Raw genomic sequence first — 14134 nt, 5'->3', positions numbered from 1 at the left:
GGAATGCTTCCAACTTTTCCCCATTCAATATGATACTGGCTGCGGATTTGTCATAAATTGCTTTGATTATGTTGAGGAATGTTCCTTCTATACCCAATTTGCCTAACATTTTCATCATGAAAAGAGGTTGTATTTTATCAAATCCTTTCTCTGCATCTATTGAGCTAACCATGTGGTTTTGTTCCTCAGTTTGTTAATGTGATGTGTTACATTTATTTGTGAATGTTGAACCGACCCTGCATATGAGGGATAAATCCCACTTGTTCTGGGTGAATGATCTGTCTGATGTCTTGTTGGATTCCATTAGCTAGTATTTTGTTGAGGATTTTTGCATCTATGACCATTAGGATTATTGGCCTATAGTTCTTTTTCTCTGTATGTTTTTCTGGTTCAGGAATTAAGGTAATGCTGGCTTTATAGAAGGAATTTGGGGCCGGCGCCATGGCTCACTAGGCTAATCCTCCACCTGCAGCGCTGGCATCCCAGGTTCTAGTCCCAGTCGGGGTGCCGGATTCTGTCCTGGTTGCCCCTCTTCCAGTCCAGCTCTCTGCTGTGGCCCTGGGAAGGCAGTGAAGGATGGCCCAAGTGCTTGGGCCCTGCACCCACATGGGAGACCAGGAGGAAGCACCTGGCTCCTGGCTTCGGATTGACACAGCGTGCCAGCCATGGCAGCCATTTGGGGGGTGAACCAATGGAAAAGGAAGACATTTCTCTCTCTCTCTCTCTCTCTCTAACTCTGCCTGTCCAAAAAAAAAAAAAGGCATTTGGAAGGATTCTTTCCCTTTTCAATTGTTTTGAATAGCTTGAGAAGAATTGGAGTTAGTGCTTCTTTAAAGTCTGGTAGAATTCAGCAATGAAGCCATCAGGTCCTGGGCTTTTCTTTGTTGGGAGGTTCTTTATTACTGATTCAATTTATGTCTTGGTTATTGGTTTGTTGATGTTTTCTATGCCTTCATGGCTCAATTTTGATAGATTGTTATGTGTACATATGTGTAAATATGTGTTATGTGTACATTTCTTCTATATTTTCTGATTTGTTGGCATATGGTTATTTGTAATAATTCCTGATGATTCTCTTTATTTCAGTGATATCTGTTGCTACATTTCCTTTTTATCTCTGATTTTATTAATTTGGGTTTCTCCCTCTTTTTTCTTTTGGTTAGTTGGGCCAATGACATATCAATTTTGTTTATTTTTTGACAAAAGAGATCTTCATTTCACTGATCATTTGTGTTGTTTTTTAGGTTTCAATTTTGCTTACTTCTCTAATTTTGTTTATTTCTTTTCTCCTATTTTTGCATCTAAGTGAAGAATAGCTTTGGACTCTTGTTTTAAATATGTCCCATACAGTTATGAAAATCTCTTTCTAGAAACTGAAGAATCCTCTTCCATTTTGCATAATAAGCCTCTCTTTTATGTAATAATATTTGTTATTTGTAGCAAATGTTGAAAGTATAATAAGCATTGTTTAAGGAAAGATTAGCCAAATAGAGAAACGCATGAAGAAGAAAATAAGATTATCACCCAGAGACAATATCTTTTTATGTTTTTATTTCATGTATGCAGTTATATGAAAGTACTTCAAAAAATTCAAAGAAAATATGTCTTGTGGAAAAGCAGCGCTTGGATTTCATTCTTTGCACCAAAATAAACTTAACTTTAAATCATTTTTTGCACAAACTTTTTGAAGTACTCTCATATTATAATTTGGGATATTATACATCCTGTTTCTTTGAACATGTGTTATGAATGGTGAGTCATATATGCCACTATAATATGAAATGTATAAAATATAAAGTACTAACACATATCATTAAATACTTACCTATTCAATCATGTGCTTATCAGTTATCTATTTATGTTCATGTATGTATCATGTGATTTAAATCCCTGCTGGTCAGTCCTCCCCCTACATGCTCAGATAAGGGATAAAATCTTGTCTGTGGCTAACTGCTCTGAATAGCAGGGAACTCTGGCATTCGTTGGCTTTTTTTTTTTTTTTTTTGGTTATTTGGGCCAATTGTGTATCAATGTGGTTTATCAGTTTATCAGTTTCGTTGCCTTTCACTCTGCTTTTTGCAATTTCCAGTGTGCTGCTGGAGAAGACTATATGAACAGGTGTCTGGGAGAATGCTGCACACCTGCCTGTATGAACTCTCCCCATATCTCCAATGTGAGCTCTGCTCCTTCACCAAGCAAGCATGGTCCTCCTGGGACCGATGTTGTGTTGCAAATCTGCCTCTTGGTGCTCTCTCCTAAATGCCTTTTTAAACACGCTCAATAATAGATGAGCACCTGGGCCCTTCAGTAAGGAGCGCTCAAGCAGTTTTGAGAACCAGAAAAAGCTCTTTTGCCCTTGTGAGCTGCTTCTTGGAACACCCCCAATTCCCGGGACACCATTTAGTACCCATTCAGTCCAGGACAGTGAGTGTTCTTCTGGTGGATTTTGTTGCTCTATTTCCTCTTCACGTTACTTTTTTAGTCCTAGACTCAACTTCCACTAAACCTTTGCAGCCAGTTGGCTGGCATAGAATCCCTTCTCTGCTCTCCTTCTCAACTCTGGGCTATCCTCAGTGCTATGTGACTCAACCAGAGTGAATACCCTTGATTTGGTGTGACTGATCCATTGTCTAAGTCCTAGTATTCCACAGATAAGTGAGTGTGTTTCCACTGTCTTGTCACAGTTTAGCACTGCGTTCCATCATCTGAGGGACCTTCAGCAAGTCACATGTCTATAAGACAGGGGAATTGGTATAAATCTCACAGGTTCATTCTAGCTCATATGCCCTGTGTTTTTAAGTACTGGTTTGGATTTTGCACAATGTTCTGACTGTAACATATTTCTAGTGACATCTACTTACTCATTAATTTGTTATAAGACTTGCTTATTTTTAGAACTTCATTTCTTACAGCGGGCAGCTCAGTCATTTGGCTCCATGGGCTTTGTTAACAGCTACATTCTGGGAAGAATGCTCGGGTGGGGGTTGAATTTTTCCACTATTCTGCTTCTGCCTCTGTAGAGATTCTTAACACTAACAACCAAGAGCAGCCTTCTTTGGAAACTGGCTACTGGGCAACCAGAGAAAAGCCTTTGTCTTTGCCTTGTGCATTTGGGCCATTTGTGTGTCCCTTATGAAGGACACCTTGGTGATTGGAGATTAGCAGGGCTGTTTGGAGATGTTGTAAGCATGGAAATGTGACCCAGAGTTCCCTACCCCACTGCAGACAGCTCCCCTCCCCCATCTCTCTCTTGCTCCTCTTTTTTTTTTTTTTTTTCATTCTGTGTTTCTGGACATTGTTTTGCAAGTATCCCCTTATCTCTTTCTCTGCAATCTTTTCTTCAAAATTAGAAATCATTGTTAGGGCATGGTGGTACTTTTTTCACCTTTTCACATTTTAAAATCATTATTATGTTTGGGGACAAAAGTGTGTGTTCACGCTCTGGTTTATCATTCATTCAGCACATTTTAATTTGTTCCTATAACATGCTAGATTCTGTCTGTGAGCAAGGAGTATGAGAAAAGTGAGTGGAGAACATGGTCACATCAGTAGAGAAGGCAAGAGACCAGGAGGCACATGGAGAAGGAAGGCACAAGAGAGAAGCTGGAAGAAGTGGATAGGGGTAGGATTTCTAAAAGGATAAGGAACTGTGCAAAGCAGAAGGCAGAACTGAAAAGAAAGCAATCAGGAGATTTAGGGAGTTAACACTGAGCTTATGCCAATTCTTATCAGGAAGTCTCTAAAGCAATTGGAACCCTGATTGACAGATTAAATTAAGTGTTAGTAATAGCTAACACTATAATATGTCCATGATAGCCCATGATATGCCAGTACTTATAGATCAGCCACTGTTCTAAGAAATTACTCATATTTATTCATATTAGTCCCTACCGTATCTTTACAGAGTCAGTATTTTAATTTTTATTTGTTTATTTTCATTCTATTTGAAAGGCAAAGAAAGAAAGATCTTCATGAGCTGATTTATCCCCCCCAAATGCCTGCAATAGCCAGGGCTGGGTCAGACTAAATCCAGGAGCCTGGAACTCCACCTATGTGGGTGGTAGGGACCCAGGTATTCGAGCCGTTGTCTGCTGCCACCCAGCGTGTGCGTTACCAGGAAGCCGGTTTGAAAGTGGAATAGACCAGGCACTCTGATATAGGATGCTGGCATTCAAAGTGGTGACTTTAAGCTGATGTGCCAAATATTTAACTCTGGAGTCAGCATTTAAGATGTAAAAAACAAAAACAAAAATCAGAGAGCCCATAGAGGTTTAGTGGCTTTCCAAAGAACACAGCTAGTAGGTCGGGGAGCCAGAGACTCTACTGATCTCCACATACCACCACTGGCAACACACAGAAGGGTCTGGGCCCATTCATGCCCTGTGGGTAGTACAGTGTGGATCAACCCACCACGGCCGCTTCCAAGTGTCCTAGTGCCTGTTTTCCTTCCCCACCAGTTCTTGCTAATCTAAAATTCAAGTCTCGTGCTCCGTGTTTACTGAATGTAGCCGCATTTTCGCTTGAGCCTCTGGGCTGGTCTTGGGTATCATCCTGACTGGTTAGGCTATGTGGCTCTATTCTGGGTTGAAGCAGGTTAGGACAAGCCTGAGAAAACACTGGGCATTCTTCCCGCACATTTGCTTGCGCTTAGAAAGATTTATGACAATCCTGTGGCTTTTGTATGCCCTTGGATATCTTGTGCCTGGTGATTGAATGTTGATCCCCTCAAAATGATATACAGTTTCCACCTACTAAGTCAGTCTCTGGGTTTCTCAGAAATATAGCCCAGCTAAAAGCAAAAGCAACTGACTCGACTGAAGAAATGACTAGTGTATTTTAATCATAAGAAGATGGCTGTGAAAGATGGGTACTTTCCATTGTACTCCATCAGTTGCAATGTTGTTCCTGGTTGTCCTGGGTTTCTGGCCTCTCTGACAGTTGTAAGCTTCTTTCTCTTGAGCTTTTGAAACCTTCAGAAAAGTAGCTAGAACCCACAGTAGGACATCATCCTCACCTTGAGAACTGTTCTAAAACCTGAGACAGAGTTTTGTTGAACTGGAGGCAAATATACTTTCTTTATAAAAAAAAAAACATATTTTGTTTGCTTTAAATCCAAAGAGATAGACAAAGATCAATTTTCCATCTGTAGGTTCACTCCCCAAAAGCCAGGATTGCAAGGACTAAAGCCAGGAGCTGAGAACTCAATCTGTGTCTCCCATGTGGGTGGCAGGATCTAACTACTTGAGCCATCACCTACTGGAATTGAAAACGGAGCTGCAACTCAAACCCATGCACTTTGATATGGCATGTGGGTTCCCAAATGGTATCTTCACTGCTACAGCAAATGCCCACCCCAAATCAAACTTCCATTGTTCGTTGCCCTTGACCCTTGAATCAGGTAAACAGCATTGTGTGTTTCAGTTGTCTGGATAGTACCAGTACCCAGAAGAGCAAAACAGACCATCAGGATGGCCAGAACTGGACTCCAGAGCTTTTTAGCACTTTCAGCTGCAAAAGAGAACTGAGTCAGCACTTGTTGTATACAGGGACTTGGTGAAAATAAACTGTCAGAAACAGATCCGGTTGACTCATTGGCAACAAGCAGTCTGGAAGAGCCAGTGGTAGAACATCCTGTACATCTCCACACTGGTGTGGCCCTGGGAGGCTGAAAGCTTAAGCAGAGACCAACACTGTAAAAGATGTGCTCCGACAAGACTGTCACTTTGGTCTTTGACATACAAGCTAGCCAGTGGGATTCATTAACCATCCATAGGGGTCTCTCATTTTCCAGCTCCCTGCTTTTTTCTCAGCATTCACATATTTTCAATTATTTTCCGAGAGCTTCTTTGCGAAGAAACCAAGAAAGCTTTCTATTTCTTTGCCTCCTCCTTTTCCTTTCTACCTGGCCCTGCGGTGAGCTTCTCATCACACCTCTTATCATGGTAATTCCAGAAATAACATCTTTCTTTTCTGCCCTGCCTTTTATCTGAGGACCCCACTGGGCTGCTGTGGCAGGGAGGGCTCCCCAGCAGCAACCCCCACCCAGCACAGCAGCCCTCTGCTTTTGGGTCATTGAGGTAAAGTTCTGGAAACACAGATATAACTGTTTTACTTTCTGAGAGTTAGGGGCGTAGTGCAGAAAGGAGGTAGCTGAGTTGCATAACCCTTTTTGACAAAAATCAGGTATTTAGTCCTGTTTCTGGCTCAACAGTAACCATCAACTTATACTGCAGGAAGAGAAGAGATGAACAATTAATGGCTATGGACAAAATTTGCTTATTGAAAATGGATGGCGATATGCTTAATTGAAGTGGTTAATAGAAGGCCATACTGTTGGGGTGGACATTTGACACGGTGGTTAATACTCCACCTAGGATGCCCACATCCCATATTGACATGTCTGGTTCAAGTCCCAGCATGACTCCCCATTCCAGTGCCCTGCAAATGCACATCCTAGAATGCAGCAGATGATGGATGGAGCAAGTAGTTGGTCTCTGCTCATGGGAAACCTGGATTGAATTCCAGGCTCCTGAACTCAAGGTGGCCCAGCCCTGGCTGTTGTAAGCATTTGGGGAATGGATCAGTAGATGGAAGATCTCTGCTCTCTGTCCGTCTCTCTGTCTGCTTTTCCAGTAAATAAAATTAATACTTGAAAATCTAATTAAAAATAAATAATGAAGCCACATGCTCTGTGAGTTCCTATTGTTTAGATTTGAAGAACAGAAGGGAAGCTGTCTGTTAACAATGTAATATGCACGTCTGTTATAATTGCCTTTCCTAATGCCACCTGGAGTTCCCAGCTCTCTGTCCAGTGAGGACTTGTTAACCTACTGACCTCTCTGTCTATTTTTTGCTGGTGACTCCTCTCTCTCTCCTTGCAACACCTTAGATCTTCTGTTGAAGTCTTTCTCTCCACCTTCTCACCATTCATTCTCAGGCTTACTCCACCTGCCTTTATTTACCAGTGTGCTCCAGGGTTCCATGCTTGACCTTCTCAACTCACAGCCCCACGTGCATAGACTTTGTAAATGCTGTGTGTCTAAAAGCGATGATGTTCACATCTCTATGCCCAGATCTTTTCCCTGAGCCCTGAACTTACAGCCCCACCACCTTCTTTTAAGCCTTAGCTTTTATGTTCCAAGGACATGAATTACTGCAATCACCTCCTCTGTTCTAATCTATCCTTCACAGTGTCAAGTGGCTCCACCTAAAATGCAAAATTATTCACACCAGTTTCCTGACTACAGCTCCACTGTAGCACTCCAGTGGCACCCAGATGAAGCCTCTAAACCACACAGAGAAGCTTCATTTCCTGGCTTTTGACCCGAGCTTGCCTCTTCATTCTCATTTGCTATTGGTGCTCAACTTCTATGCAAAATTCTACCTATAAGAAATTGGTTAAGCTTCTCTGAATCTACCATACTCTCTCCACCTTGCACTTACATGTGGTTTTCCTATTTTAAACAAAGATTTATTTATTTGAAAGGGAGAATGATAGAAAGAAGAGAGAGAGACAGAGGAAGGGAGGGAAGGAGAGGGGGAGGAAGGGAGGGGAGAAGTCATTCTTTCATCGCTGGTTAACTGTTCAAATGTCCCCAACACCTGGGGCTGAGTCAGGCCAAATCCAGGATCCAGGAACTCCCACATAGGTCGCAGGAACCCATGTACCTGGGCCAGCATCTGCTGCCTGCCAGGTGCATTAGCAGGAAGCTAGATTGGAAATGAGAAATTAACTGGGACACAAATATGCACTCTGATACAGGGTGCAGGTATCTCAATCACTGGTTTAAACCGCTGTGCCACAACACTTGCCTTAGTTTTCCTGTTGTCGAGAGAAGTCACTTTCCTCCTGCTTGGCTAACTCTTTTTTTTTTTTTAACTTTTATTTAATGAATATAAATTTCCAAAGTACAGCTTATGGATTACAATGGCTTCTCTCCCCATAACTTCCCTCCCACCCGCAACCCTCCCCTTTCCCTCTCCCTCTCCCCTTCCATTCACATCAAGATTCATTTTCAATTCTCTTTGTATACAGAAGATCAGTTTAGCATATATTAAGTAAAGATTTCAACAGTTTGCACCCACATAGAAACACAAAGTGAAAAATACTGTTTGAGTACTAGTTATAGCATTAAATCACAATGTACAGCACATTAAGGACAGAGATCCTACATGAGGAGTAAGTGCACAGTGACTCCTGTTGTTGACTTAACAAATTGACACTCTTGTTTATGGCATCAGTAATCACCCTAGGCTCTTGTCATGAGTCGCCAAGGCTATGGAAGCCTTTTGAGTTCACTGACTCTGATCATATTTAGACAAGGTCGTAGTCAAAGTGGAAGTTCTCTCCTCCCTCTTGGCTAACTCTTAATGACTCGTCAGGGCTCAGTTCAAGTGCTGCCTCCTCTGGTGAGCTCTTCCTGACCTCTCTGCAAGCCCCATTAGAAACTGATTATGTGTGTTCTTAAACTGATGACAGACACATCAGCCATGCACTTAGCTCACTGCACAGTTGCCCTCCATATCTGTGGTGTCTGCAGCCACATATTCAATCAACTGAGGATGGAAAACGTTCAGGAAATAATTGCGTACTGGCTGAACACCTCTTCTCTCATGATCATCTCAGCAATACAGGACAGCAGCTATTTACTTGACATATTGAATCAGGAATTATAAGTAATCTATAGATGATTTAAAGAATATGAGAAGGCATATGTAGGTAGCTTCTATGCAAATACTAAACTGTTTTTGTGTAATAGACTTGAGCGTTGGTGGATTTTGGTATCTGAAGGGGTCCTGGAACCAATTTTCCATTAATAGTGAGGTTTGACTGTATTTTACTTGCTCATTTTTACATGTATGTGTTCTCCAAATTGTGAATTCTTGAAGAACAGAAACTAAGTCTCTCAGTTCTACATCTCTAGTGCTTAATGCAGCCTGGCACCTAATAAATACTTAGTAAACATCAAATGAATGAATAAATGAATTCTTGTGGCCAGTGCTTTGTCCTAGTAGATTAAGCCCCTGCCTGTGGAGCCTGTATCCCATATTGGTGCCAGTTCAAGTCCTGACTGCTCCACTTCTGGTCTAGTTCCCTGCTGGTGGCCTGGGAAAGCAATGGTGGATGGTCCAGGTGCTTGGCCCCTGCACTTACGTGGGAGATTGGGAAGAGGCTCCTGTCTTCAGATCAGCCCAGCCCTGGATGTTGTGGCCATTTGGGGAGTGAACCAGCGGATGAAGACCTTGTTCTCTGTCTCTCCCTCTCTCTGTAACTCTACCTCTTAAGTAAATAAATCTTTAAAAAAGTAAGAAATTCTGAATTGCCTAATATAATCTTTACAACAACTCACTGAGAAATCATTACCCCAGTTTTAGAGATGAGGAAATTGAAATCTAGAGAAGTGAACTAACTTGCTGAGGATCACATAAAGATCATGTCACTGGGCAATGTAGGTATTCCAAACCTCATGGAGGTTTTGCATTTTCCACAGCCACTATATAGTAGAATTCCAAAGTAACTAGGTTGTAGGCTGTTTTTAGCTTGGTTATGCAAAGGATAGAAAGAACTGAGGTTAGCAACAGATTTTGAAACCCAATGAAAGGGGTTGCCTTCATGTTGGCTTCTGTTTTAGTTCCAGAATTTCTACTAATGCCTGTAAAGTCAGCACCAGCCAACCAGTCAACTGACATTCATTGTACCATTCTGTGCTTGGCTCTTTGGAGAACATGGTGTTAGCATTACCAGTGTTGATGAGGCTGACACTGGGGTAGCTTTTTTCCTCCTCTCTTATTTCTGTCTCCCCTCTCCAAGGCAATTAAACTGTTTCTGAGGTTCTTGTCCCCACTGGGCTGTGGTGAGGAAAGAAAGGCCCATGTGTTTATTCATAGTGGATGACTAATTGTTTTGATCACATGTCCAGTTTTAATGGAGCGCAGAGCCACTCTTAAAGTCTGGTTCCTTTTGCATATTTCCAGGTCTACATCACTCTCTCTCCTTGCATAGTCAACTCTCATCATTCCTTTTTTTTTCTACCAAATGCCAGTCTTGCCTGGGGTACTGCCTCCACCTTGAGTTAGCTTAGGTCTGTGCTTTTGAGACAGATGTTTTTTTTTTTTTTTCTAAAAGATTTATTTATTTGAAAGGCAGAGGCAGAGAGAGAGAGAGAGAGAGAGATAAATCTTCCATCCACTGGTCCATTCCCCAAATGGTGGTCGGAGCTGAGCCAATCCGAAGCCAGGAGCCAGGAGCTTCCTCTGGGTCTCCCACACGGGTGCAGGGGCCCAAGGATTTGGACTATCCTCTACTGCTTTCCCAGGCCATAGCAGAGAGCTGGATTAGAAGTAGAACAGCTGGGTCTCAAACCGGCACCCATATAGGATGCCGGCAGGGCAGGTGACGGCTTTACCTGTTACACCACAGCGTTGGCCCCGAGACAGATAGTTCTTAATATTGCATCTTCTTTTCCTCAGACATTAGCAGGTGTGCTTCCAGCTTCACTCTCCTCTCATTCATGGAAAGATCCCGTCCACATATCTGTAGGGTAAATGAGCCGAGAGTGACTGTCCATATTAAGACCTTTAGGTTAAACGACATTCTCTAACTCTACTTTTATCAAAGAATTCTGCATTAATTCATTCACTCAATTTTTGTTCACCTTACTCTGTTGCAGACACCTATCCAGTACTCTATGCTAAGAATCAACAACAAACACAGAAATCTCTACCCTTGTGGAGTATGAATTCTAGCTGGGAAAAAGAAGAAGCTATATATAAGTAAATTATACAGAGTGTTAGCTAGAGTAAGTGCTAAAGACATACAATAAAGCAAGGAGGGAGGTACACAACATTGTGCAAGGTGTTAAAATTTTAGATAAGGGAGCTAAGGAAAACCTCATTGAAAAAGTAGGTTGGGAGTTACTGAACTAAATGAAGTGTCAATTTCCCCATATTTTCCAACTGATGCTAATGGAATCTAACTCCTTGTTCAGAACTCCACAGTATAGGAAGGATGCCTGGTAGATGGGAATCTCTTTCTTTTAAGGCTTCATAGGAGAGGTAAATCAACACACATGTAAAGGGAATTTTCTAACATCTCAATGACAGTGTGTACATTAAGATCCATTGAATTTTATTGGAGTAGGATAGAGTCCCTCCTAGGAGGTTAGGGAAAACTTCTTATGATCTGACAGGTGTCTGAGGAAGAACAGCATTCACATTGACAGAGGTGGAGGCAGGCAAGATAATGCTGTGGAAGAAGGAAGGGAGCATGTGGCTGGCATGATAAGACACACAGAGCAGCTTAACAGGAGTGGAGCTTCCACATGGTGGAGTGGAAGGAGTGAGAGCCCAGGGTTAGTGTAGGATTAGTGGGAAATGGAAAATAGAAAAGTAGCTAGACTCCGGAGGGCCTGAACTGTGGGCCACAGCAATTTCTTTCTATTTCTGCTTTGTTCCTGAGTATAGCTCTTGTAGTAACAATCAAGGGAAAGGACCTGAAGAGTGCAGAGCATCTATCACAGAGTACGGCATTCAGTGGGTGCTCAGTATACACCACTGAAAGTCTTTAGTACTGTTAATGGCTGATTATCTAGAAGGGCCATAGTGGTGTGTGAACTGTTATTCATGTAATTCATGTCCACACAGAAATGTTAAACTGTTAGAGCAAAAAGCGTACTTAGAATAGACACAAGAATATTTCAGAAAGTTCATAGAAATAAGCTTATCTTGGCGCCTGCCAAATTTTTTAAAGATTCATTTATTTCATTTGAAAGGCAGAGTTACACAGAGGCAGAGAGAGAGACTGATCGATACATCTTCGATCCACTGGTTCACTCCCCAAATGGCTGCAATGGCTGGAGCTGAGCCAATCCAGAGCCAGGAGACTCTTCTGGGTCTCCCATGTGGGTGCAGGGGCCCAAAGACTTGGGCCATCTTCTGCTGCTTTCCCAGGCCATGTAAGAAAGCTGGATTAGAAGTGAAGCAGCCAGGATTCTAACCCACATTGATATGAGATGCTGGCACAGAGGTCAGCAGCTTTACCCACTACACCACAGCACCAGCCCCACCAAAATTTTTGAAATCCATGTATATGAGCAGTCTTAAAGTTCATGAAAATGCATATTATGAAAGAACTGTGCTAGCTGGTGCTGCAGCTCACTTGGCTAATCCTTCACTTGTGGCGCTAGCACCCTGGGTTCTAGTCTCAGTTGGGGCGCCGGATTCTGTCCAGTTGCTCCTCTTCCAGTCCAGCTCTCTGCTGTGGCCCGGGAGGGCAGTGGAGGATGGCCCAGGTGCTTGGGTCCTGCACCCGTGTGGGAGACCAGGAGGAGGCACCTGGGTCCTGGCTTCAGATCGGCACGCACCAGCCGTAACAGCCATTTTGGGGGGTGAACCAATGGAGGGAAGACCTTTCTCTCTCTATCTCTCACTGTCTGTCTAACTCTGCCCGTCAAAAAAAAAAAAAAAAAAAAAAAAAAAAAAAAAAACGAACTATGCATGGATTTTAAGTATTTTGCACCACAGTAAACTTATAGTTTCGTTTCTCTGTGAACTATTTTTTTTCTTTTTCCTTTTTCTTTTTTTTCTCTTTTTTTCTCCCAGTTGTCTGAAAGTTCTATAACCTTACACTGGATGGAGCAGGGCAAGGCCTCAAACCATTTCAAAACTTCTGACAAGTATTGTAGGAATGCACAGGGTCACAGCAGACCCAACCATGCTGGAGGCTTGCCGTCTCTGTGAACTATTTAAAACATTCTCTTATAACCAATCCCTTGTTTTACAAATAAGAAAAGAGAGGGCATGATATTAGACTGATTATTACAAGTGTATACTGCTTAGTTGATTGGGAAAATGGGATTCTTCTTTGTTATTATTTTCCCAATTGGCTATTTTAGGGACCTTTTTCCCTCAACAAGACAGTCTGGTAAATACTGGTATGCTCCCTTGGTACAAGTACATATTTCTCAGACTGGTATTCCATGGAGCCCTAGCCTCCTGTGATCTGTGAAAAGACTGTCTCCTGTCAAGTTAACCTGAAAGATGCTACCTACTTGTCATCTAAATTTTTACAGCAAAGAAGATTATTTAATTCTGCCATGGTATCTTTCCAAATGTATTTTATCAAGATATTTTTTCCCCACTAAACACCTCTAATCCCATGGTCTTGCCCATGGAAACCAGGACCAATCAGGTCAGGTCTCAACACCAGGTGGCCTCTTGCTAACAGAGCATTGATGGTGAATAAGGAAGGGAGATAAATCAGAGAAATTTCAGAGGAAAACCTAAAATAAGGATAACAAGGCAGTAAACGAAAAGCTAAGTCCTCCTCTTCCTCCCATTTTCTGTCTTCTCCATGTGCATTCCTGCCCTCATTCTTTCCTTCAAAAAATACTGCACATCCACTCTATGCACACCTTGATGCTACAAGCTTCACATGCACTATTTTGCTTAACTAATCAACCCCTTGCAAGGTCAGTAATGTTATCTCCTCCAAACAAGGAAACTGACCTTAGAGATAATGAGTAACTTGCCCAAGATTGCACAGTTAAATTGTTGGAAGAGTCCTGGTTCAAACCAGTCTGCAGTCAGAGCCAGTGTTTTTGTCTAGAGTGCAGTGTTCTTCAGATTATTTCTTCTTATGCCTCTTTTGCTTCCCTCCCTTGTGATGTCAACCACACACCCAGTATTTGTTAAAACCAATATCCTCAGGCTGGCACCGCTACTAAATAGGCTAATCCTCCACCTGCAGCACCGGCACACCGGGTTCTAGTCCCGGTCAGGGCACCGGATTCTGTCCCGGTTGCTCCTCTTCCAGTCCAGCTTTCTGCTGTGGCCCGGGAATGCCCTGCACCCGCATGGGAGACCAGGAGAAGCACCTGGCTCCTGGCTTTGGTTCAGGGCGGTGTGCCGGCCGCAGCATGCCAGCCACAGCGGCCATTGGCAGGGGGTGAACCAACGGAAAAGGAAGACCTTTCTCTCTGTCTCTCTCTCTCACTGCCCACTCTGCCTGTCAAAAATAAATAAATAAATAAATAACCAACCAATATCCTCATAAGTTAAAGAAGACACTGAACTCTCAATGAGATGTAACAATAAAGATCCTCTAGCTCCTGTGCATCTTTGGCATTTAATTAAG

At 42.5% G+C, this 14134-nt stretch overlaps 1 protein-coding gene and 1 non-coding gene across 12 annotated transcripts in view; one reads left to right on the top strand and one right to left on the bottom strand.

The window, feature by feature from the left end:
- The window catches only part of GRIN2B (glutamate ionotropic receptor NMDA type subunit 2B), a 755912-nt gene that overhangs the window by 639244 nt on the left and 102534 nt on the right, over positions 1-14134 (top strand). The gene's annotated exons all lie outside the window — the stretch shown is intronic.
- LOC127492218 (small nucleolar RNA SNORA9) lies at positions 12599-12729 on the bottom strand. Its single transcript, XR_007921378.1, has one exon. It is a non-coding gene; the product is annotated as a small nucleolar RNA SNORA9 (small nucleolar RNA).

The sequence above is a fragment of the Oryctolagus cuniculus genome, chromosome 9 (assembly GCF_051225735.1).
Source record: "Oryctolagus cuniculus isolate XC-2025 breed Fujian yellow rabbit chromosome 9, ASM5122573v1, whole genome shotgun sequence".
Taxonomy (NCBI): domain Eukaryota; kingdom Metazoa; phylum Chordata; class Mammalia; order Lagomorpha; family Leporidae; genus Oryctolagus; species Oryctolagus cuniculus.
Note: the sequence above shows the minus strand (reverse complement) of the source record. Positions and strands in the feature narration are given on the sequence as shown.